The sequence below is a fragment of the Pan troglodytes genome, chromosome 7 (genome assembly GCF_028858775.2).
Source record: "Pan troglodytes isolate AG18354 chromosome 7, NHGRI_mPanTro3-v2.0_pri, whole genome shotgun sequence".
NCBI lineage: Eukaryota > Metazoa > Chordata > Mammalia > Primates > Hominidae > Pan > Pan troglodytes.
The window spans coordinates 32,718,134-32,742,546 of NC_072405.2; the positions used below are offsets into that span (position 1 = coordinate 32,718,134).

The 24,413-nt window shown below is 35.4% G+C and overlaps 1 long non-coding RNA gene across 1 annotated transcript in view; it reads right to left on the reverse strand.

The window, feature by feature from the left end:
* The window catches only part of LOC134810844 (uncharacterized), a 78,413-nt gene that overhangs the window by 50,364 nt on the left and 3,636 nt on the right, over positions 1-24,413 (reverse strand). The window lies entirely within an intron of this gene.

The following is a 24,413-nucleotide window of genomic DNA, read 5'->3' on the forward strand; positions in this document are numbered from 1 at the left end:
GAGGCCTCAGAAGTAACACCAGACATCTCCAACCATCTGATCTTTGACAAACCTGACAAAAACAAGCAATGTGTAAAGGATTCCCTATTTAATAAATGGTGTTGGGAAAACTGGCTAGCCATATGCAGAAAACTGAAACTGGACCCCTTCCTTACACCTTATACAAAAATTAACTCAAGATGGATCAAAGACTTAGACGTAAGACCTAAAACCATAACTCCAGAAGTAAACCTAGGCAATACCATTCAGGACATAGGCATGGGCAAAGATTTCATGACTAAAACACCAAAAGCAATGGCAACAGATGCCAACATTGACAAATGGGATCTAATTAAACTAAAGAGCTTCTGCACAGCAAAAGAAACTATCAGAGTGAAGAGGCAACCTACAAAATGGGAGACAATTTTTGCAATCTATCCATCTGACAAAGGGCTAATATCCAGAATCTACAAAGAACTTAAATTTACAAGAAAAAAAAAAATCCCCCATCAAAAAGTAGGTGAAGGATATGAACAGACACTTTTCAAAAAAAGATATTTATGCAGCCAACAAACTATGAAAAAAAGCTCATCATCACTGGTCATTTGAGAAACGCAAATTAAAACCACGATGAGATACAATCTCATGCCAGTTAGAATGGCGATCATTAAAAAGTCAGGAAAACAACAGATGCTGGAGAGGATGTGGAGAAATAGGAACACTTTTACACTGTTGGTGGGAGTGTAAATTAGTTCAACCATTGTGAAAGACAATATGGCAATTCATTAAGGTTCTAGAACCAGAAATACCATTTGACCAAGCAATCCCATTACTGGGTTTATACCCAAAGGATTGTAAATCATTCTACTATAAAGACATATGCACACGTATGTTTATTGTGATACTGTTCACAAAGCAAAGACTTAGAACCAACCCAAGTGCCCATGAATGATACACTAGATAAAGAAAATTTGGCACATATACACCATGAAATACCACACAGCCATAAAAAAGGATGAGCTCACGTCCTATGCAGGGACATGGAAACCATCATTGTCAGCAAACTAACAGAGGAACAGAAAACCAAACACCACATGTTCTCACTTATAAGTGGGAGTTGAACAATGAGAACACACGGACCCAGGGAGAGGAACATCACATACCGGGGCCTGTTGCAGCGTGGGGGAGTAGGGGAGGGATAGCATTATGAGAAATACCTAATGTAGATGACGGGTGGGTGGGTGCAGCCAACCACCATGGCACATGTATACCTATAGTAACAAACCTTCACATTCTGCACATGTATCCCAGAACTGAAAGTATAATTTTTAAAAAATTTAATAAACAATATATGCTTAATATAGAAAAGTTGAGAAACAAGAGAAAGTACTAAGATAAAAATTTTTCCTAATCTCACCAAGTATGATTTCGATCAACACTTGGAAATATGACCTTTTCCTCTCTTTTCTGTCTGGTATATAAGTTAAGTATTAATTTAATATTTATGCTATTTGTATTATGGCTTTTAATTTTACTTAGTAATATGACACAAATCTATAAGAATATTATGCAGCCATCAATACTATTTTATTAATGAATAATGTTTTACTTAATATCTGATTCAACAATGAAATCTTTTTTCAAAAATGTTTATGGCTAAAATAATGCAGTGATGAACAATGGTGTATATACCATCTAAAGGCAGTTCTCTGTATCACAGTTCGGGTTCCTGGGCAAGCAGAATCTGAGATGGATTTTAGCAGCCAGGAAGTTTATTATGGAGGGCTTTCAGGTCAGGTCCCCTGTTTGTTTAATGGAATGGGAGAAAGCAGGATTAGGCTGGAGGAGTTGGGAATGATGCTGTCTCAAAGAAGGCTTTAGCTGGCCCAGCCAGCCCTGAACCTGGGCTATCCTTCAGAATGAAGCCAAGTTGAGGCAAAAGGGAAAAGCTTTTACTCCCTCATGTCAACTAGTCACAGGTACAAATTGCTCTCAAAAGAGCTGTGACCTTGGGCAAGATGACTTTATTTAGTGAAAGCATTTTCCAAGGCAAGTTGATGGCTGTCTGCAGGTAGCACAGCCAACAATTGGGGGATAAGTTCTTCTGTGCTTAATGACGACCTGTGCAGCCCAAAACAAGGCCTATTTTTTCTTTGAGTCTGGGTTTCATTGCATTGCTCAGACTGGTCTCCAAGTCCTAGACTCAACAATCCTCCTGACTCAGCCTTCCAAGTCACTGGGATTACACGTGTGATCCACAACACCCAACGTTTATTACTTCTTATTTCCTTTGGATAGTACTCTATATGTTGGCTAGCTCCCTAAAAGTTTTCCAACTTTTTTGCTACACTTTACAAAAATTTTTCTCTAGTAGGAATATGTATGAATTTAAATTTCCATTAGCAATTTATGAAACTGTTTCCACATAGGCATTCTCATTCTTAATACCTGCCTATCTTAACACCTTTCCTTGCTTAGAGGATTCCCACATTGCACATCTTGGAGACATAGCTCCTCTGCTATTTGCAGTGGCAACTGGAAATATTCTGCATGTTGTTACCAGATTCTTTTTATTTTTTCCTGGAGACAGGGTCTTGCTCTCCTCTCTTGCACCAGGTTGGAGTGCAGTGGCATGATCTTGGCTCACTGTGATTTCAACCTCCCAGGCTCAAGGAATCCTCCTACCTCAGCCTCCAAAGTAGCTGGAACCATAGGCATGCACCACCACACTCTAATTTTTGTATTTATTGTAGAGAAGGGGTCTTGCCATGTTGCCCAGGCTGGTCTTGAACTCCTGGGTTCAAGTGATCTGCCTGCCTTGGATTTCCAAAGTACTGGGATTCCAGGCTTGAGCTACAGTGCCTGGCCAACCCTCTTTTGCACCTATGACATAGTTATGGCCAAGGATCTACCTTTCAGATGTACCCTCCCAGAACTTTGAATCAGAAGTATGTAATATAAAGCAGAAATTACAGAGAATTATCTTTGGTGATGCACAATGTTATAATAAGGTTGAGTTCCTCAGGAAGTCTTGAGACTAGTGCCAATTGCTGGTTCAAGGCTGGTCTAGTGCAAGGAGTATCAGCAGTGTCAGCTGAGTGACTGGCAAGGGTGAGACAGACATTCTGTATTATTCAGCTCCACGATACAGGCTGGAATTCCTCATTGCATAGCTACCAAGTTTGGTTCTCCAGTCCTCATGTCGAGTCCTTCAGCTACCTAAAATCCTTTGTTTTAACTCAAATATTATGTTTTATTGCGGTAAAATATATATGACATTGAATTTACCATTTTAACCAGTCTTAAGAATACAATTTGGTGACATAAGTACATTCATTGTGCTGTGCAACCACCACCACCATCTATTTCCAGGACCCATTCGTCATTCCAAACAGAAACTCTATACCCATTAAACAATAAATCCCCGTTACGTTTTCCCCTCAATCTGTGGTAACCTCTATTCCACTTTCTGTCTCTGAATTTGCCTATTCTAGGTAGCTCCTATCAATGGAATTATACAGTATTTTTCCATCTATGTGTCTGACTTATTTCACTTGGCACCATGTCTTCAAGTTTCATCCATATTGTAGCACGTATCAGCATTTCATTTATTTTTAAGGCTAAATAACCTAATCATCTTTTAATATATTTATTTTCTATTTGAGAGGGCTGGAGATAATTTCTGTTGCTCCATGTCATCATTCAAATTAACATTGTTTTTCTCCACTTTATACATTTTAATTTACAATTTTTTTGATGGCAAACCTATTTTAAAATGGATAATGATACATACTTTATTCCTAGTATTTTAGAACCTCATTTAAATCAGTTATTGCTATTCTCTTCTTCATAAGAACCACATCCATTGTTTCTTTCTAAGCTTAGTTGACCAAGCACAGACAATGGCTCAATGTTGAAATCTTAGCTGTGCAATCCTGATGGGAAAAACAATTTAAGGAAGTTCAGAAAATTATCTAAATGAAAAATGAAATGATGATGCTATGACTAGAGATAACGGTCCCCTCCTGTTGTCCCAGTAGCTTTTGAGAAAGCAGGTATCAACTGCTGGACCGCAAAAGTTGCTCCATTTCTCATAGAGAAGACTCCAATGCACAGGCCAAGTGCTATGTCTCAGCAGATAACACTGTTCCCTTGTAAATCAACATGTGTTGCCAAATTGGCCTTGATCTCTCTAACTGCTGTGGAATAGCTCTGAGATTCGTGGGTCTCTTGAGACATGTTGTAAGTATAATTGAAATGGAGCCTGCAGGAGCCAGTTCCTGGCAAAACTCTCTCAGTTCTTTTGTGCCCATGGCAGGGCTGAGTAGATCCACTGGAAAGCTGCAGTCTCAGATAGGAAATAAGGGAATGAAAATGTAGCAGAAATATAAAGACAAGAGAATAAGAGAAAAGTCAGTTTTTGGTGCAGGATGGTAAGCCACACACAGAAAACAAAGTATAGATAGTCCTCCTGGCTCTGCCAAAAACTAGCTCTTTAGCCTTATGCAAATAATTTCAATTCTTTGATTTTACCAGTCTTAAGTATACAATCTGTATATTTACTCATCTATAAAATGAAATTAAAAATATATGACTTGCCAATATTCAAACAGAATTTTTTTGTTCTTGTTGAGACAGAATTTTATTCTTGTTGCCCAGGCTGGAGTGCAATGGTGTGATCTCGGCTCACCGCAACCTCCGCCTCCTGGGTTCAAGCAATTATCCTGCCTCAGCCTCCTGAGTAGCTGGGATTACAGGCACACACCACCACGGCTGGCTAATTTTTTGTATCTTTAGTAGAGGCAGGGTTTCACCATGTTGGCCAGGCTGGTCTCGAACTCCTGACCTCATGATCAACCCACCTTGGCCTCCCAAAGTGCTGGGATGACAGGCATGAGCCACTGCGCCCTGCCCCAAAGAGGATTTTCTAAGAAACATGTAAGGGCAGCATGAAAATATAAAGAGAAGAGAGGGAAATGTCCATCATCTAGAAAGGCAAGTAGCACATATCCATCAGTGCCTACCTGAAGGAGGACTCTGTTGTTGAGCTTGTCAGCACAGAGACCGTCCCTGAACAGTCTATTGCATCATATGTCTTTAAGCAGAAAGTAAGGTTTGGGGAAAGAAATACTTGCTGTTTGTACATATTTCATTGGTGAGTACGTATTTCACTGGTGAGTTTTTTTTGTTTGTTTGTTTGTTTTTTTGAGACAACGTCTCTCTCTGTTGCCCAGGCTGAAGTGCAGCGGCCTGGTCGTGACTCACTGCAGCCTCGACCTTCTGGGCTCAAGTGATCCTTTCATCTCAGCCTCCAGAGTAGCTGCAACTATGGGCATGCACCACTACATCTGCCTAATTTTTAAATGTTTTTTAGTGACAGGGTCTCCCTATGTTTCCCAGGCTGGTCTCAAGTTCCTGGGCTAAAGTCATCCTCCTGTCTCAGCCTCCCCAAGTGCTGAGATTACAGGCGTGAGCTGCTGTGCCCAGCCGAGTCTTTTTTCCTTGGTCTTTTATTCTCCTTCTGATGTGCTTTTAGAATTTTCTCCGTAATCCTATTCAGTTTTCTCGTCTTATATAATTAAGTTGAATCTCAGTCAGAACTTCTGGGCCAAATAAAATACTGTCCTAGATCTGAGGCTGCATTGTGCAAAGACCCTGGATTCATATTTTGGGGAAATTAACATGGACTGAATTCATACAATTTTTAGAAAATAAAGTCATAGCCAATTTCAAATTTGATTATTTCTTAAAGTAAGGATATCATAAGGTAATAACAAAAGTACACAGTAGCACATTCTGATTTATGCAAGTTTGTGTGTATTTTTGTGTGTTTGTATGTGTGCATGTATAATTTCACTTAACATTTATGACAGTCTTGCACAGGAATCTTACTTCCTTTCACACAACCACACTGCCTGCAGCAAAACTATTTTGCACTGAGAAGCACATTTAATACTATATTATTAAATATGAGAATTCTATTTTATCTCCAGCAACAAATTCTTCTAGGCAATGTTTCCAGTGAAAGTGTATCTGAAGTTGCAGTCGAATCTTTTTTTAATTTTTTCATTTCCAACTTTTATTTTAACTTCAGAGGTACATGTGCAGGATGTGCAGGTTTGTTACATAGGTAAGTAAACAGGTGCCATGGTGGTTTGCTGCAGATCATTCCATCACCCAGGTATTAAGATCAACATCCATCAGCAATTCTTTCTGATCTTCTCCTCCTCCCAACCCCCTCTGACAGGCCCTAGTGTTTGCTGTTCCCCTGCATATGTCCATTTGTTCTCATCATTTAGCTCCCACATATAAGTGAGAACATGTCATATTTGGTTTTCAGTTTCTGTGTTAGTTTGCTTAAGATAATGTCCTCCAGTTCCATCCATGTCACTGCAAAAGACATGATCTCATTTCTTTTTATGGCTGCATAGTATTCCACGTTGCTTATATACCACATTTTCTTTATCCAGTCTATCACTGATGGGCATTTAGGTTGACTCTATGTCTTTGCTCTTGTGAATAGTGCTGCAATGCAGACAGTGGATGTGTCTTTTTAACGGAACAATTTCTATTCCTTTGGTTATGTACTTAGTAATGGGATTGCTGGGTCAAAAGGTATTTCTGCCTCTAGGTCTTTGAGCAATCGCCACACCCTCTCTTACAACAGTTGTACTAATTTATACTCCCACCAATAATGTAAAAGCATTCCTTTTTCTCCACAGCTTTGCCATCATCCATTGTTGACTTTTTAGTAATAGCCATTCTGCTGCAGTCAAATCTTATGCCCCTTGATTTTCTACTCCTGAAAATCCGTTCTCATTTTTCCCCATTCTTGTCACTAGTGATTAGCAGAGAGCCTGGGAAATGGTAAGCACTCAATAAATCAACTAACAAAAGTCTTCCAGCAAGATTCTGAGCTTAATACATTGCATAATTTACACTTATCTGGTTGTTTTCTGTAATTCTGCAATACAAACATTTACAAAGTCTCCATTTACTAAGTGGACACTGGAGCTAGAAGGATTAACCTCTTTCCCTGCCGTCCAGGGATTCACATCCTAGCTCTAGAGACTGACATAAATATAGAAATAAATAATCACTAAAATAAATTGCTAAAATATGAGAACAAGAAAGTACAGAGGAAATGTTTATCAAGAGAAGGCATGAGAAGTTTCTCAGAGGAGGTGCCATTTAAATCTTGAACTCTAGGCAATTTATCAGATCTATAAAGGAAAAAGAGAAAAAAAAGTCTTCTAGAAAATAACGGAGTTAAATAATAGCCTTGCTAAGTCATGAATCCACAAGGGCCATGACATGTTCAGGGAACTGCAAGCAGATCATCAAGACTATGGAAAACCAAAAATTGTTATTTTTGAATACGTTTAGGTATTTATATATACCATGTTTCATCAAAGATACATACATATTTGTGCATACACAAACTTAGGAGATTTAGAAAAGTATAACACCCCCAAAAAATGAACATTTAAGAAAATTAGAAAGCAAGAAAGTTCTAGAAACCATAAAGCCATGGGTCAGATGAGACTTGTGAAATTTAAAATATACGGCCCTACGTGTTTGATAAATATGAGCTCCAAACTGTACTCCAAACTATCTAAGAATAAAAAAGTAAACAAGAAAAGTAAACAGGATTTATATGAGACTCACAGTGTCTATAAAGAACAAACATACCATCATGGAAGACAGCAAAACCACATAAACACAACAAAATCAGCCAAGTGAATAAAAATTAATGGTTAAGACTGAGCTGTACATACCATCATGGGAGACAGCAAAACCACATAAACACAACAAAATCAGCCTAGTGAATAAAAATTAAAAAGACTGAGCACAGCTCTTTTTGCTTCTGAGACCTAAAATTTGTACTCAGGATGGTGTTGCTGTTGTATCCAACTAGAGAACCTGTCTGTACCTTTTGCTTGACTCCCACCCTGGGAGCCCCTCAGTACTTCATGGCTACAGACTCTTGGCTGCCTGCCCTAACCACACTGCAGTCACACACACAGTCATAAATAAACCCCAGCAGGAAGCGAGACATAGGCTCAAATTAGAACACCCTCTCAACCTTTTCATCAATAACTTTCAGCACTGCTCAGGGTAATGGAAAAATTGTTTCTAACTGAGCTGCATATCATGAGTTTGGAAGCCAAGTAATAGCTTGCCTATTCATATCATCACTGAACAAGTTATTTCACCTACTTTTAGAATACTTAAAATACTTTTTTAATATAGATCATAGCATCTTTAAATTTTCCTTCGAGGGAATTCAGTATCTGAAAACACAGTGGCTTTAGTGACATTGGTTACAGTTTTATCACTGCCTAATCATTAATTATAATTTTTAAAGGTTCTCAGTTGATTATTTGAGGAACTGTATTTTCCTACAGAATAATTCCTAGGTATATTGGATGATCTTTTCTGGTGACTAAAGTAAAGTATATGTAGGGTGTTTGTTACAATATTTGTTCTCTTATCCTTTAATTATTTTGTTTGTAATCAATCCAGCATGGAGTAAAAGAAATAAGAGTAAAGTAATATGTATATTTTTTATTTTCTAAAAATATTGAAAGAGTTCTTCATGTAATAATGGTTCTTGACAAAATGTATCAAGAACCATTTATACCAACCACTTTATACTAACAAAATCTGAACACAGAGGGAAGGAATCAAGATGTCAGTATTTTAATAAGTTCTAGAGATGAATCTAATGTATACTCTTGATTAAGAACCAAAGATTTAATGGAAATATCTCGGCTCTAGTTGGCTACCAACATCTTATGCCTACTATTATCTTAAGAGATTAATTGTATGCTGTAAGTATTGATCTTGATTATTCATGCAAATTAGTATCCGAAATAGCAAAAGTAATTTGATTATAAACAATTCAAATTCAAAAATATATGTTTGTAATGTCAACTGTTTATCCAAAGAATTTTCAAATTCTAAACATAGGATATTTAACTGGTGGTACTGCTAAAGCCTCTGACTTTACCTGGAAGAAAATTATTATGTTTTGTTTTTATTACAGTAGTTTTTGGGGAACCGGTGATGTTTCGTTACATGGATAAGTTCTTCAGTGGTAATTTCTGAGATTTTGATGCACCTGTCACATGAGCAGTGTACACTGTACCCAATATGTTGTCTTATCCCTCACTCCCCTCCTAACCTCCTCCAAGTTCCCCAAGTCCCTTATATCATTCTTATGCCTTTGCATCCTCACAGCTTAGCTCCCACTTAGAAGAGCCTAGGATATTTGGTTTTTCCATTTCTGGGTGACTTCACTTAGAATAATGGCCTCCAGCTCCATCCAAGTTGCTTTAAAAGACATTATTCCTTTTTATGGTGGAGTGGTATTCCATGGTGTACATACATCACATTTTCTTTATCCACTCATTGGTTGATAGGCATTTAGGTTGGTTCCTTATCTTTGCAATTGTGAGTTGTGTTGCTATAAACATATAAACATGCACATGCACATGTACTTGTGCCTTCTTCACAAAATGACTTCATTTCCTTTGGGTAGATACCCAGTAGTGGGATTGCTGGATCCAGTGGTAGTTCTACAAAGTAAAATGTTTAAAAAAGGCAAATAATCTTGAAAAGATCAGCTTGTAAATAATGAATAAAAGAAAATATTCAGACTTGAGATTATGATTTCTCTCCTGGTGGTTGCTGAAAAACTTTATATAAAAATATCAAGCATAAATAAGAAAATATTCATGACTATAGCAGAATCCAAAGCATTTTGGGAAACTCGTAATAGGTGCAGCACTCTGTTCTTTCATTCATTTGAGGTTCATTCCTATGACCATGCACAAAAGACATGGCTTTTTAAAAATAGGCTATATTTTAGAGCAGTTTTAGGTACTTAGAAAAAAATTGAGCAGAAAGCAGAGATTCTTCCCTGCTCCCACACACAGCCTCCCCCACTATCAACATCTCATACCAGGGTGATATACTTGATCATTGATGACTCTCCTTTGTCCCATTATTTTCATCCAATGCCCATAGTTTAAATTAGGGTTTATTCTTGGTGTATCTTCTCTTCTATGGGTTTTGACAAGTGTATGACGACATGTATCCACCATTATAGTATCATACAGAATGGTTTTACTGCCTTAAAATTCTCTTTTCTCTGCCTATTCATCCCTCCCTCCTCCCTAACTCCTGGCAGACATTGTTCCTTTTACTATTAATAGTTTTGCTTCTTTCAGAATAGCATTATCATTGGAATCAAACAGTACATAACCTTTCAGATTGACTTCTTTCACTTAGCAATATTCATTTAAAGTTTCTCCATGTCTTTTCATGCAACATAACTCATGTCTTTTTAGGGCAGAATAAAATTCCAATGTTTGGATGTCCCTGAGAGTAGCAGAATGTACCACTTCAAACGATGCCACTTTGACATAGGATGACTTCAAACTGAAGTCATTTGAATTACAGCAGGTGCAAGAAGGGGGCATTCCAATCATCCACCTTTCTTCCTGAAAACAGGAGATTAAACTCCCATGTGAATGATTTCATCCTTGTATCAGGAGAAAGGAAACTTTCTTCAATGCGGAGTCACAGCTGGGAGGATTCTGTAAAACCAGACCTTGTTAAAATAATGACCTTCCTTTGGCCTCCCCATATAATGTAGTTACTTTCCACAATTGCTTCTCTTTGTTCAACGTAATAAAGCATAGAGGTTTTGCCACTCTTTGGGTCTTGGTTCCCTGGGAGCTTTATGCGGCTCCCATGCCACATAAAACTTGTATTATATAAATTTGTATGTTTCTCTCCTGTTTATCTGTTTTATATCAATTTAGTCTTCAGGACCAGTTGAAAAAACAAACTCTAAAGGTACAAGTAAAATTTTCACCCCTATATTCTGCAGTGTATTTATCAATTCACCTACTGAATGACATTTTAATTGCATCCAAGTTTTGGCAATTATGGATAAAGCTTGTATGAATATTCCAACTCAAGTTTTTGTGTGGGTTTAAGTTTTCAGCTCCTTTTGGTAAATCCTAAGTAGTGCTAATGCTGGATTGTTTGGTAAGAGTATGTTTAGATTTTTAAGAAACTGCCCATGGTCTTCCAAAGTGGCTGTACCATTTTGCTTTTCTACCAGCAATGAATGAGAGTTCCTGTTGCTCCACAACCTCGTCAGCATTTGGTGTTATCAGTGGTCTGGATTTTAGCCATTCTAGTAGTGGTATCTCATTACTGTTTCAATTTACGATTCCTAATGACATATGATGTTAAGCATTTTTTGTATGCTTATTTGCTAGACCTAGGCTTTTGAAGTACCCCAGCACCCTTTACTTTGTTGCAACTGGAGATACTTCACAAATAGATATTATAAATACTGACTCAGATGACCTCAAATAACCTCTGCATCAACAATATGTGAAACTTTGTGCAACAGTGTCTCACCACTAAAGCCACATGAACTGTTAGAGTTCTGTTTTCTTCTTAAAACACGGAATAGAGAAGTAAAGAAGAAAGGTAGCTAGGCTGATACAACTTAGTTTTATACTAAAAAGGGGGTTTTAATGACCCACTAAACTGAATGATGTAGTTGTAAGTACATTTAATGAAAAAAGAAAACATCTCCATATTTACCTTGGTTAAAAAGAATTCAATGGTTTAAAGCAAATTGCTCATTTTTCACGGTTGTGTTTTTCTCTAGTCTCAGCAAGTACTGAGAAACGGGAAGAAACCCCTAGAGAATGTGGGAACCGGAGTGGGTTTAATTTTGGACCCTGGGCTGTGTGACGCTTTGGCTTGGGTCACAAGGCACTTTGGGGAGTCTGAGAGAGAGAAAGAGAAGGCATTGTTGTGCTTCTCTGGCCACTTGCCCACTTTGCCTCGGACACAGTGCTGTGTGCATCCCTGCAGAAGCTGGAACTAGTCCTAGTGGACTCTGGGATCAATTTAGGGCAATAGAGAAACCTTGTGCAATGTGACACCAGAGAAAATGAAACTAACCTCTGGCAGTTGCTTTCTCACTCCACCCCCTCTTAAACCTCCAAAAGGTGTAAATTTATGTTGTTCACTCTGCTTCTCTAAGGACAAACGGTGAAAATCTGACTTGAGCTCTATTTCTGGGTGGGGAGTGACTGACTGGTTTTCTGGTCCCCAGGTTTTGACATCTATGAGGAAGATTCATCAACTCCCAGCTCCCTAAGCTTTTCCGGTTGATAATATATGATATGCACTGCCCTCCATATGCATTGCTTAGTAGTATAAGTCCCACGCAAAAATGATATTGCTTGCCAGAAGAGCAATACGTTGAGAAGCACAGACATTTGAAAAGAAAAATATACTGCATTATAGATTCGAATCTAAACGTAAATATCAAGAGAAGGGCCAAAAAATAATAATATACATGTTAATAGGCATAATGGATATTTGAAATATGAAACCACAAGAAAAAAATGAATTAAGGAACATTTCAGGTATAGAAAATGGAAGAGTTGAAATACAGAATAAAATAGGTAGAATGAATAATAGAATAGGTAGAACTGAGGAACAAATCAGCAAACGGGAAAGATCAAATAGAGAAAATTTTCCAGAAGAAAACAAAAATTAGCAAAGCAATTTTTTAAATAAGAAAGAGTAAAAATTACAGAAGGTAGAAGTAGAAATGCTAAAATTAAAATATGAATCCTACAAAAATGGATATTTCCAAAAAATGGACATAAGGAAATACTTGAATAATGGAGACGAATTATTTAGACTTGAGGAAAAAAAACATGGCAAGGCAAAGAAGAGAGAAGGAAAAACAAGGCACAAAACAACAATCCTGGCCTCCAAGAACATCATGGCATTATAAAAATATCTGGTTCAAAAGATTTTATAAATCATTCTACTATAAAGACACATGTACATGTATGTTTATTGTGGCACTGTTCACAATAGCAAAGAACTGGACCCAACTCAAATGCTCATCACTGATAGACTGGATAAAGAAAATGTGACACATGAACACCATGGAATACTATGCAGCAATGAAAAAGGATGAGTTCATGTCCTTTGCAGGAACATGGATGAAGCTGGAAACCATCATTCTCAGCAAACACAAGAGCAGAAAACCAAACACCACATGTTCTCACCCATAAGTGGGAGTTGAACAATGAGAACACATGGACACAGTGATGGGAACGTCACACACCAGGGCCTGTCAGGGGGTGGGGGGCGAGGAGAAGGATAGCATTAGGAGAAATACCTAATGTAGATGACAGGTTGATGGGTGCAGCAAACTGTCATGGCATGTGTATACCTATGTAAAAAAACTGCACGTTCTACACATGTACCCCAGAACTTAAAGTATAATAAAAAAATCAAAAACAAAGAGAAAATTCTATAATTCTAAGAGAAATGGATTATCACATAGAAAAAAAGCAAAAGCCCGTTGATCTCAGAATTTTAGAAGGAGAAATAGATTCAAGAATAAAATAAAACAGTAAAGTATTGAAGTTTCCTTCAATACTAAGTTCTTTTCAGAACTTAGACTCTAGGATTTTACATTCAAATGGTCACTCAGTTATAAGGGTTTAGTTAAAAAATACACTCAGGAATACAGGGTTACAGAAACATAACTATGTAAAGAACCATTTGAAAAGTATTTTTGGATAAATTAATAAATTAGAAGATAATTTACAATATACTGCAGGAGACATATGAAACAGAGATAACCAAGTACCTCAATAAAATTATGTATCCTAAACAAAATTATTATAACCAAATAAAACCAGAAATTATATCCATAATTATGCTCATTTGAAAGCCTAGATCAGTTCTGTGCAATAGAACTTTCTGTGATGAAACTATTCTGTACCTTCACCATTCCATATGGTAGCCAATAATCACACAGCTACCAAGCTTGTGATTTAAATTGAGAGAATTTAAACAAAATATTTAAATTGCATTTAATTTTAATTATTTAAATCTTAATAGCCACAAGGAGTTCATGGCTACTTTTCAGGCATTATAGGTCTCAATAATATCAATATGTTGTAGGGCGTGGGGGAAAGCAAGGGATATGAAGCAGGGTGGATAAGTTATAAGACAAAGATTGACAGACTAGATAAAATATAGGTACACATTATTTCTAAATAATACATCTAACATAGAATTTCATGCAAAGACTGAAAACAAACGGATAGGAATAGATGTATCAACTCATGTAGGCACCTAATTATCAAATATACATACTTTACAGTGGAAAGCATCATTAGGAATGGAGGAGGTAAGTGATAGAGTCACTGTATAATTTTAAAAGGTACAATTTGCAAAGACAATATAGAGTTTTACATATCTTCATAACGAATAAATTTATAAAATTAGAAGGAGAAGTTAATATATCCACCTTCACTGTGTCAGATTCAACATTTCCTTTTTGGTTGTGAATAGTGCAAATAGGCAAAAAGCTAGGAAGAATATTTAGGCAAGCTGAGTAATACAATTGTCAACCTAGAGCTACTGTACATATGCACCCAATAACAAGTAAAACCATCTATAAAAGTATTACAGTATATAATCAAAAATACAATAAAAGAATTAAAAATACTAAGAATATTTTAATAATAAAAGGAGGCAGGGAAGAAAAAGAGAAATAGAAAATAACACAAAAAATGGAGAGAGATAAGAAAATAAACGCAAAAAAGGAGAGAGAAAAAGCAAAATAGCATATTGTCATCGTACCAATAATTATATAAAACACAAACTGGCAAAGCAACTAAAATAAAAGGTAGACACATTTTAGAAACAGTTTTAAAAAGACTGGGTTAAACCCTGAGAAAAATATATTGTGTTAATGTAAAGATAAAATTGAATGTAAAAAGACATACCATGCAAATATTCCTTAGAAGCTGGTGTGACTATAGGAATACCAGAAAAATTAGATTTTAGTAAAAAAAAATATATATCTTAATATATATATATTTTATGTATTTGTTAGAGACTACATATATATATATATATATATATATATATATATATATATATATATATATGGCTGGAAATAAAGAGCAGCATTTCCTACTAATTAATTCATCATGAAGACATGATAATTCCAAATGTTATATGCTTGATAATAAAACTTAAAAAGCTAGGGGCCTAGCTAGTTCCCTCCAGTCCTTTTATAAAAGCACTAATCAATTCCTGAGTGCTCCATCCTCATGACCTAATCACTTTTCAAAGGTGACACCTTTTAACAACATTGCATTAGGTATTGCATTTTAACATAAAGTTTGGAAGGGATGCAAACATTCAAACCAAAGCAGGCATTCATTATTTAAAAACACTTCAGAAAAAAATAAGAATGGAAGGGAACTTTCTAAACTTGATAAAGAACATTGACCAAAAACCTACAGTTAATATTAAATCTAATGATAAAAGATTGAATGGTTTTGTCTTAAAACTGGGAACAAGGCAAGGACATTTGCTCTCAACACTTTTATTCAACAATGGGGTGGAAGTTTTAGCCAGTGCAATGAGTCAAGAAAAGTGGGGGGTCGGGGGTGGGGGTGGGGGGTGGGGGTAGAAAGCAACCATATGATAGATGAAATAAAACTCTACTGTTTGCAGATGACATGATGGTCTATTTAGAAAATCCCAAAGAATCTACCAAAAAAATCCTAGAGCCAGTAAGTGAGGTCAACAGGTTACAGATTACAAGATGAACACAGAAAAATAAATTATATTTTTCTATATGAGTAATGAATATAAGAAAACCGAAATGAAAATACAATGCCATTTATAATTTTTTTTAATACTCAGATGTAAATCTAACAAAATATATCCAGGATGTATAACCCTGAAAACTACAAAATGCTGATAAAGTAAATCAAAGAAGATTTAAATAAATGGGGAAACATTCCCTATTCATGGTTTGGAAGACTAAACATAGTAAAGATATCAATTCTTTGCAAATTAATATATAGATTTAGCACAATTCCTACAAAAAGCTCACCAGGAATTTTTCTGCATAGAGATAAGATTATTCTAAAATTTACATGAAATGCATAGGATCTAATATAGCTAAAACAATCTTGAAAAGGGAGAATAAAGTGAGAAGCATCAGTTCACTTGATTTTAAGACATACTATACATATATACAGTAATCTAGTTGTAATGTATTGATGGAGGAATAGACATATAAATGAAATCAAATAGGCAACTCAGAAATAGCCACATGCAAACACATCTGATTTTGAAAAAAGGGCAAAAGCATTTCAGTAGAGAAGAGATTTTCCAGTAGTGCTGGAGAGAATAAACATTTATAAGCAAAAAGGAAAACAAACCTCAATTTGAACTTCACAACTTATACAAAAATTAGCTCAAAATTGACTACAGACTTAAATATAAAACACAAAACTATAAACTCCGAGAAAAATACATACAAAAAAACTTCAAAATCTGGAGTGAGGCAAAGAGTTCTTAGATTTAAAACCAAAGACACCATCTATAGAAGAAAAAATTGATAAACTAGACTTCATCAAAATTAAAAACATTTATTCTGTAAAAATCTGTTAAGAGAATGAAAAGACAAGCTACAGCCTAGGAGAAAATGTTTGCAAGGCACATAACTGACAAAGGATGAGTATCTAGAATATAAAAAGACTCACGACACAGCAGTTAAAAAAAAATCTAATTAGAACATTGGAAAAAGACATGAAGAGACATTTCAATGAAGAAGATACATGGATGGAAAATAAGCACATGTGCAAAATCGTGGTCAAATGTAAACCACAATGAAAAGTCCTAAACACCAGTCAGAACGGCTAAAATGAAAAATAGTGACAACACTGAAAATAAGCAAGGATGCAGAGAAACTGGATCATCCGTATGTCGCTGGTGAAAATGGTAAAATGGTACAGATTCTCTGAAAAATGGTTTGGCAATTTCTTAAAAAAAACAAAAAACAAAAAACAAATACAGCTAACCTGATGCTGCAATTACACTACTGGGTGTTTATCCTGGAGAAATAAAAATATATGCCACGCAAAAAAAAAAAAAAAGAATGCCATGAATAGGTATAGCAGATGTATTTGTAATAGTAAAAAATAGGAAACAATCCAGATGCCTTTAAATGGGGGAATCATTAAATGAACTGTGATGCATTCATGCTATGGAATACCACTCGGAAACCAAATGGAATGAACTATTATATACAACACCGGATGAATATTCAGAGTGAAAGAGAACAATCCCAAAAGCTTACCTACTGTATGATTCCACATACATTTTTTAAATGACAAAATTGTAGAAATGGAGTAGATTAGTGGTTTCCAGGGGTTGAGGAGGGTGTGAGGTGGGTAGAAGTGGGTGTGGCTATAAAAGGGCAACAGGAGGCATCCTTGTGGTGATGGAATTATTTTGTATTGTAACTGTACCAATGTCAATGTTTTGATTGTGATATGGTACTCGGGTTTTGCAAGATGTTACCATTGGGAAAAATGAGTAAAAGGTATATGAAATCTCTCCATATTATGTCTTACAACTGCATATGCAAGTACAGTTATTTCAATATAAAAAAAAGTTAATCTTAAAAACACAAAACTGACTCTAGAAATTCTAATTCCCCTATATATATCTACAAATTGAATTTTAATTAAAAATTTTTCTCACAAATAAAATTCTTGCTCACATGGTTTCACTGATAAATCCTATTCAAAATTAATGAAGAAACTATCAGAATAAAAGAATATCCTAAAGACTTAAACATAAGACCTAAACCCCTAAAAATCCTAGAAGAAAACCTAGGCAGTACTATTCAGGACATAGGCATGGGCAAAGACTTCATGTCTAAAACAGCAAAAGCAATGGCAACAAAAGCCAAAATTGACAAATGGGATCTAATTAAACTAAAGAGCTTCTGCACAGCAAAATAAACTATCATCGGAGTGAACAGGCAACCTACAGAATGGGAGAAAATTTTTGCAGTCTACCCATCTGACAAAGGGCTAATATCTAGAATCTATAAAGAACTTAAATTTACAAGGAAAAAAAAAACAACCACATCAAAAAGTGGGCAAAGGAAATGAAGGGACACTTCTCAAAAGAAGACATTTATGCAGCCACAAAACATGAAAATAAAGCTCATCATCACTGGTCATTAGAGAAATGCAAATCAAATCACAATGAGATACCATCTCACGTCAGTTAGAATGGCGATCATTAAAAAGTCAGGAAACAACAGATGCTAGAGAGGATGTAGAGAAATAGAAACGCTTTTATACTGTTGGTGGGAGTGTAAATTAGTTCAACCATTGTGGAAGACCATGTGGCAATTCTTCAAGGATCTAGAACCAGAAATACCATTTGACCTAGCAATCCCATTACTGGGTATGTACCCAAAGGATTATAAATCATTCTACCACAAAGACACATGCACACGTATGTTTACTGCGGCACTATTCACAATAGCAAAGACTTAGAACCAACCCAAATGCCCATGAATGATAGGCTAAAGAAAATGTGGCACATATACACCATGGAATACTATGCAGCCACGAGAAAGAATGAATTCATGTCCTTTGTAGGGACATGAAGCTGGAAACCATCATTCTCAGCAAAGTAAAACAGGAACAGAAAATCAAACACTGCATGTTATTTCTCATAAATGGGAGCTGAACAATGAGAACACATGGACACGGGGAGGGGAACATCACACCCCCCTGTCGGTGGGTGGGCTGGGGGGCTAGGGGAGGGATAGCATTAGGAGAAATACCTAATGTAAGTGACAGGTTGATGGGTGCAGCAAACCACCATGGCACATGTATACCAATGTAACAAAATTGCACGTTCTGCACATGTACCCCAGAACTTAAAGTATAATAATAAAAAAAGGATATCCTAAAGAAATTCTTTTAGAATATGGAAGAATAGGACTCTATGCAGTTTGTTTTGTAAGATCAACATAATGTTGTTATATCACAATCTTAAAAAGGCATTACAAGAAAAGTAAATACTAAGAAAACATCTCTAATGAATATGGGTACAAAACTCCCTAAAAAAACTTAACACTACATAAATATAATACATCATGATTAAGTGGAGTTTATTTCAAGAATGCAAGATTGGGTTTGTTAATCGCAAAGACCATAATTTACCTTATTGACAGAATAAAGGAGAAAAAAACATAGAACCATTTCAATAAGTTCCAAAAGAAAAAAATCCAACATTTTTCATAAAAACTCAACAAATTGCCAATAGAAAGGGAACTTCTTAATCCATAAAAGGGCAAAATAAAACTTACAATAACTTATTTGTTGATGAAATTTTGAACATATTTTACAAATATTTGTTCTACTGATTCCAGCAGTATAAAAAGGCAAAGAAAAAAGCATACATGTTGAGAAGGAGTAGTGAGACTTGCTTTTGGCAGGTGGCATGATAGTTTACATAGAAAATCTTACTTCTGGAATGAATAAGTTTATGTGTGTACTATATATATGATATATCTGTATATACAACATGTATACAAATATTGGTTGTATTTCTATATGCTATCAATAAATAATGGAGAAATAATTTCATTTACAATACCATCGAAAAGCAAAAAATATTTCAAAATACATTTCATGAAATTTGTCCAAGTACTCTATTTTAAAAACTACAAACCATCAATGAGACAAATATTTAAAAATACTTAAGCGAAGAAATACACGTGTTTATGCATCAGAATATCAATTATTACCAGTTTGACTCAATGATTCAGTGCAATCCCAATCAAAATCCTAGTAAGCCCTTTATTGGGAACTGATAGGTTGAATCAAAATTGGTATCAAAATGTAGCAGACCCAGAAGAGCCAAAACAAACTTGTAAATAAGAACAATGGATTACATACACTACTTGTATTATATATTATACATTATATATTACGTAATATATAAAATATATATGTAATTATATATTAAATATACATTATATATACAACCTATGTACACTATATAGATATATATAATGTTAGAAGAAATGTGAGAATTGTAAAGGCAAAAAGATAATGTCTTATACATATGATATATTATATATACGTATTTTTTTCTAGCTCATCAAGGTATCATTAATGCAAGATTTATTTCATTGATCTCCATAGCTAGAAGTATAATTTATGTGCATAAACTTGTATCTTTATTTTTACTCTGAATATAACAATAAGTTTTTGCTATGTTACTTCAGTCTTAGCAATTATAATTTTAAGGTAAAAATGTTCATAATTAGAAAAAACAGAAAAACTGGATGTACTGACATTATATGGGTCAGCAAAATTGGTAGGATCCAGACAAGATATTTACACATTTTTTTGTTTAAATATGTTTTAAATAGGGTTGTAATGAACATAAAATGTTTGAATGCATGCAAGCCACTTAGAAAAATGCATGGCTATATAATTGTTAGCTAATATTACTATTAGCACAGCTTCATCCAGTAGGGATTCCTGGTGGGTTTGGACAAGCTCAGATTAGAAAAAATTATCACATTAGATAATTCCAATATACTGATAGACCACCGAGGTAGGGAACGTGATCCCTCCCCCAATGCCAGTCATAAGCAAATAGGGATTGCTGAGCATCAAAGGAGTTCAGAGCTTGGCCACCACTATGTTACTTCTCATCTCAAACCTCTGACTCTTACGGTATCATATCCTTGAGATAGGCTTCTTCTTTGCAGCAGTTGAAGCCATCATAGAGATCTCCCACAGTAAAATATTTGAAATTCTTTATCAAGCACGTCTTTTCCCACCTTAATGACCTTGGAGACATCTATTACATACCTGGGTGATTTGAAGTATACTAGATCACTTAACCTCTTTGAGTCATCTATAAAATGGGAACCACAATCTTTGAACCGACTACTTGTATCTGTTGTTATTGTGACCAAAGAAAATCATGTAGGCAAAAGTCGTTACTTGTGCAAGACATTATCATAATTTTCGTCCATGTTACTGCTCTATTTTCATTTGTAGTTTGACAACATTTAAACATCTGCCCCAAATCAAAAATATGTTATTATGCAACATTCTAAAATGTTAAGTTGCAAGCTTTATGGGAATAAAATTCTTTGTAATCAGGATGTTGGTCGTGATTTCTTAGTTTTAGGATCATAAATTAAATCCTATGTTTAGTCAATCCTTAAATATTGTCTTCATAAGGCTCTGTATATATTCTATTTCTCATTCCCTCCAGATGCATTGGGTAAACAATTTCTTCACTGTTATTCCCACAGTTTTGATTTATAGGCTGATATTCAACTATCTAATAAACAGCATCTGTATCTTATGCAGAGTTTAGTTTTCAAATTTTTTATGGTATTCATATATTCAATGAATATTTTAAACATCTATTATCATCATGGTGCTGTGGTCCTGAAGGGTGCCCCAGGATATATATCTCCATTTTTAATGGATTAACAAACTGCAACTTCCATCAAGACACCAAATTGGAAGATTTATATAGTGGCTCAAGCTGAACCTTAGAACTCATTCTAGATTCCTCTGTGTCTTCCAACTGGGAGTGGCTACATACAATCAATCAGCAAGTCTGATAATTGTGTAAGCTAAGTATCTCTCAAATACGTACCTTCTTTAAGATCATTTGTTCCCCCATAACTTGGCCTCTGCATGTGTTATAAGTTTTATATCACATACCTATTACTTTTTTATTATAAAGTTCTGGGATACATGTTCAGAACGTGCAGTTTTGTTACATAGGTATACACATGCCATGGTGGTTTGCTGCATCCATCAACCCGTCACCTACATTAGGTATATCTCCTAATGCTATCCCTCCCCTAGCCCCCCACCCCCCCAGCAGGCCCCGGTATGTGATGTTCCCCTCCTTGTGTCCATGTGTTCTCATTGTTCAACTCCCACTTATGAGTGAGAACATGTGGTGTATGGTTTTCTGTTCTTTTGTTAGTTTGCTGAGAATGATGGTTTCCAGCTTCATCCATGTCCCTGCAAAGGACATGAACTCACCCTTTTTTATGGATGCATAGTATTCCATGGTGCATATGTGCCACATTTCCTTTATCCAGTCTCTCACTCATGGGCATTTGGGTTGGTTCCTTTATGTTACGTTCAAGTCATGAGGAACATACACTTCAACAAACAGTATGATTTTCTATATACTCATGGCTTTGCTCATAGTACCAGCTCCACTATTCCTTTTCCAGGTATTATCTGATTCTCTCCACCTATCAAGTGATATGGCCTTTCTAACATTGATTTCAGCACAATACACAAATATCAATCATAATACTTCATATTTGTGCAGACTACCTGTTTGTGGCTGTGTCTCCATTATTAGACTTTATTGTGGGAATATGTGAATAGCAAGGACAGTATCAGTCATCTTAGAATCCTTAGAAATGTAGTAGCAATTTATTAGAAACACAACTTTAATATGATTTCAATAAATATTCAACTGCCCTAGCAATACTAGTTGTATAATTAATAAGCAAATGAGTTTCCGCTAAATAGCCAGAAAGCAAAATTGTCCACAGCAATAATGGTCACCAAAAGATAGCCAAATCTCATCCAGTAGAGAAATTGCTGAATCAAGTGGTAGTTAGACTTTTAGCTCTTTATGGAATCTCCACACTGTTTTCCATAGTGGCTGTACTAGTTTGCATTCCAACCAGCAGTGTAGAAGTGTTCCCTTTCACTGCATCCACACCAACATCATCTATGATTTTTTTATTTTTTATAATGGCCATTCTTATGCGAGTAAGATGGTATTTCATTGTGTATTGCATGTTTATAGCAGCAAAATTTACAATTGCAAAAACGTGGAACCAGCCCAAATGCCCATCATTCAAAGAGTAGATAAAGAAACTGGTGTATATATGTATATACCACACACACATATATGATGTATACCATACATACATGCATGTATGTATACCATATATACACCATGTATTTGATGGAATACTACTCATTCATGAAAAGGAATGAATTAATGTCATTTGCAACAACCTGGATGGGATTGGAGACTATTATTCTAAGTGAGGTAACTCAGGAACAGAAAACTAAACACTGTATGTTCTCACTTATAAGTGGGAGCTAAGCTATGAGGATGTGAAGACATAAGAATGATACAATGGACTTTGGGGACTCAGGGGGAAAGGATGGGAAGCCAGTGAGGAATAAAAGACTGCTAATTGGGTTCAGTGTATACTGCTCAGGTGACGGGTACACCAAAATCTCACAAATCACCACTAAAGAACTTACTCATGTAACCAAATACCACCTGTTCCCCAAAAACCTATAGAAATAATAAAAAAGAATATGTTTAATGAAGAATTAAAAAAAATAACTGATGCTAAAAGGACCTGCGAGCAAAGAAGTTGCTACACGTGAATAATTTCAAACATCTGTAGAAAACACACACGAAAACAATGAGTAACATGGGGGTCAAAATCATGATAAACTAAAATACTTGACAACAACATGTAATGTGCTAAAGGGTAGGGCACTGATAAGGGTTCACCATTCCAGGATTCTTTTATTATTTGATGATAGAGACATAATTAGCATTATACTTTGTTAAAATATTAATGGCGGGTCATAAAGGACATAAGAAGAATGCCTATCTCTGGACCAGAAAAAGAAATGCAAAATTATAGAGAAAATGCTACTATTTTAAAGGAAGGTAGAACAGCAACAAAATGAAGAATAGACATAGAAAGGGGATTTTTAAAGTTCCAGTTAGATGTTAGGAAACTCCCAGATGTATCAGTGAAAAGTAAGTTCAGCAGTTAGAAGGTATGGGTTTTTAGATTGGGAAAACTATACATAATGATTTAATTTGGCCCTAACTTTCTGAAAAGCACTGAGTCAATGTTTATCAATAATCTCAAGTTGGTTTACCCTTTTTAGCTAAATAATAGCACTTCTAGACATTTATCCTGAAGTCACCAGAAATTCAATTAAAGAAATATACACAACCACACATTACATGGACACTCAACACACACATAACATATGTACAAAATATGATATTCTAAAGTCACTAAAATTATGTCTTAATATTCAATGTCATGAGAATGCTTATGTTATAGTGCCATGGAAAAAAAAATAAGTTCCTTAAACCCTTTGCCCAATAAGGTTAGCTTTCCTTTTCTGCATAAGAAGATGAAAATAAATTGTAAAAACGTTAACAGAAGTTATTTCTTGATGTCGGATCATTGGCAGTCAACTTTTTTCCCATAATAAACTTGTGATATTATAATCATGAAAATCTACCATATTTGTCAGAGAAACATTGTTATTGTATAAGGTAGAACTCAAAAAGTACACCTCAAACATACTTCATATGTTGTATAGTTCGGTTAAGGCCAGCACTGTCAAGGTTATTTAAATTTCTTGTACATTTCTTATACATGCACATTTCTTTACAATTTTACATGCATG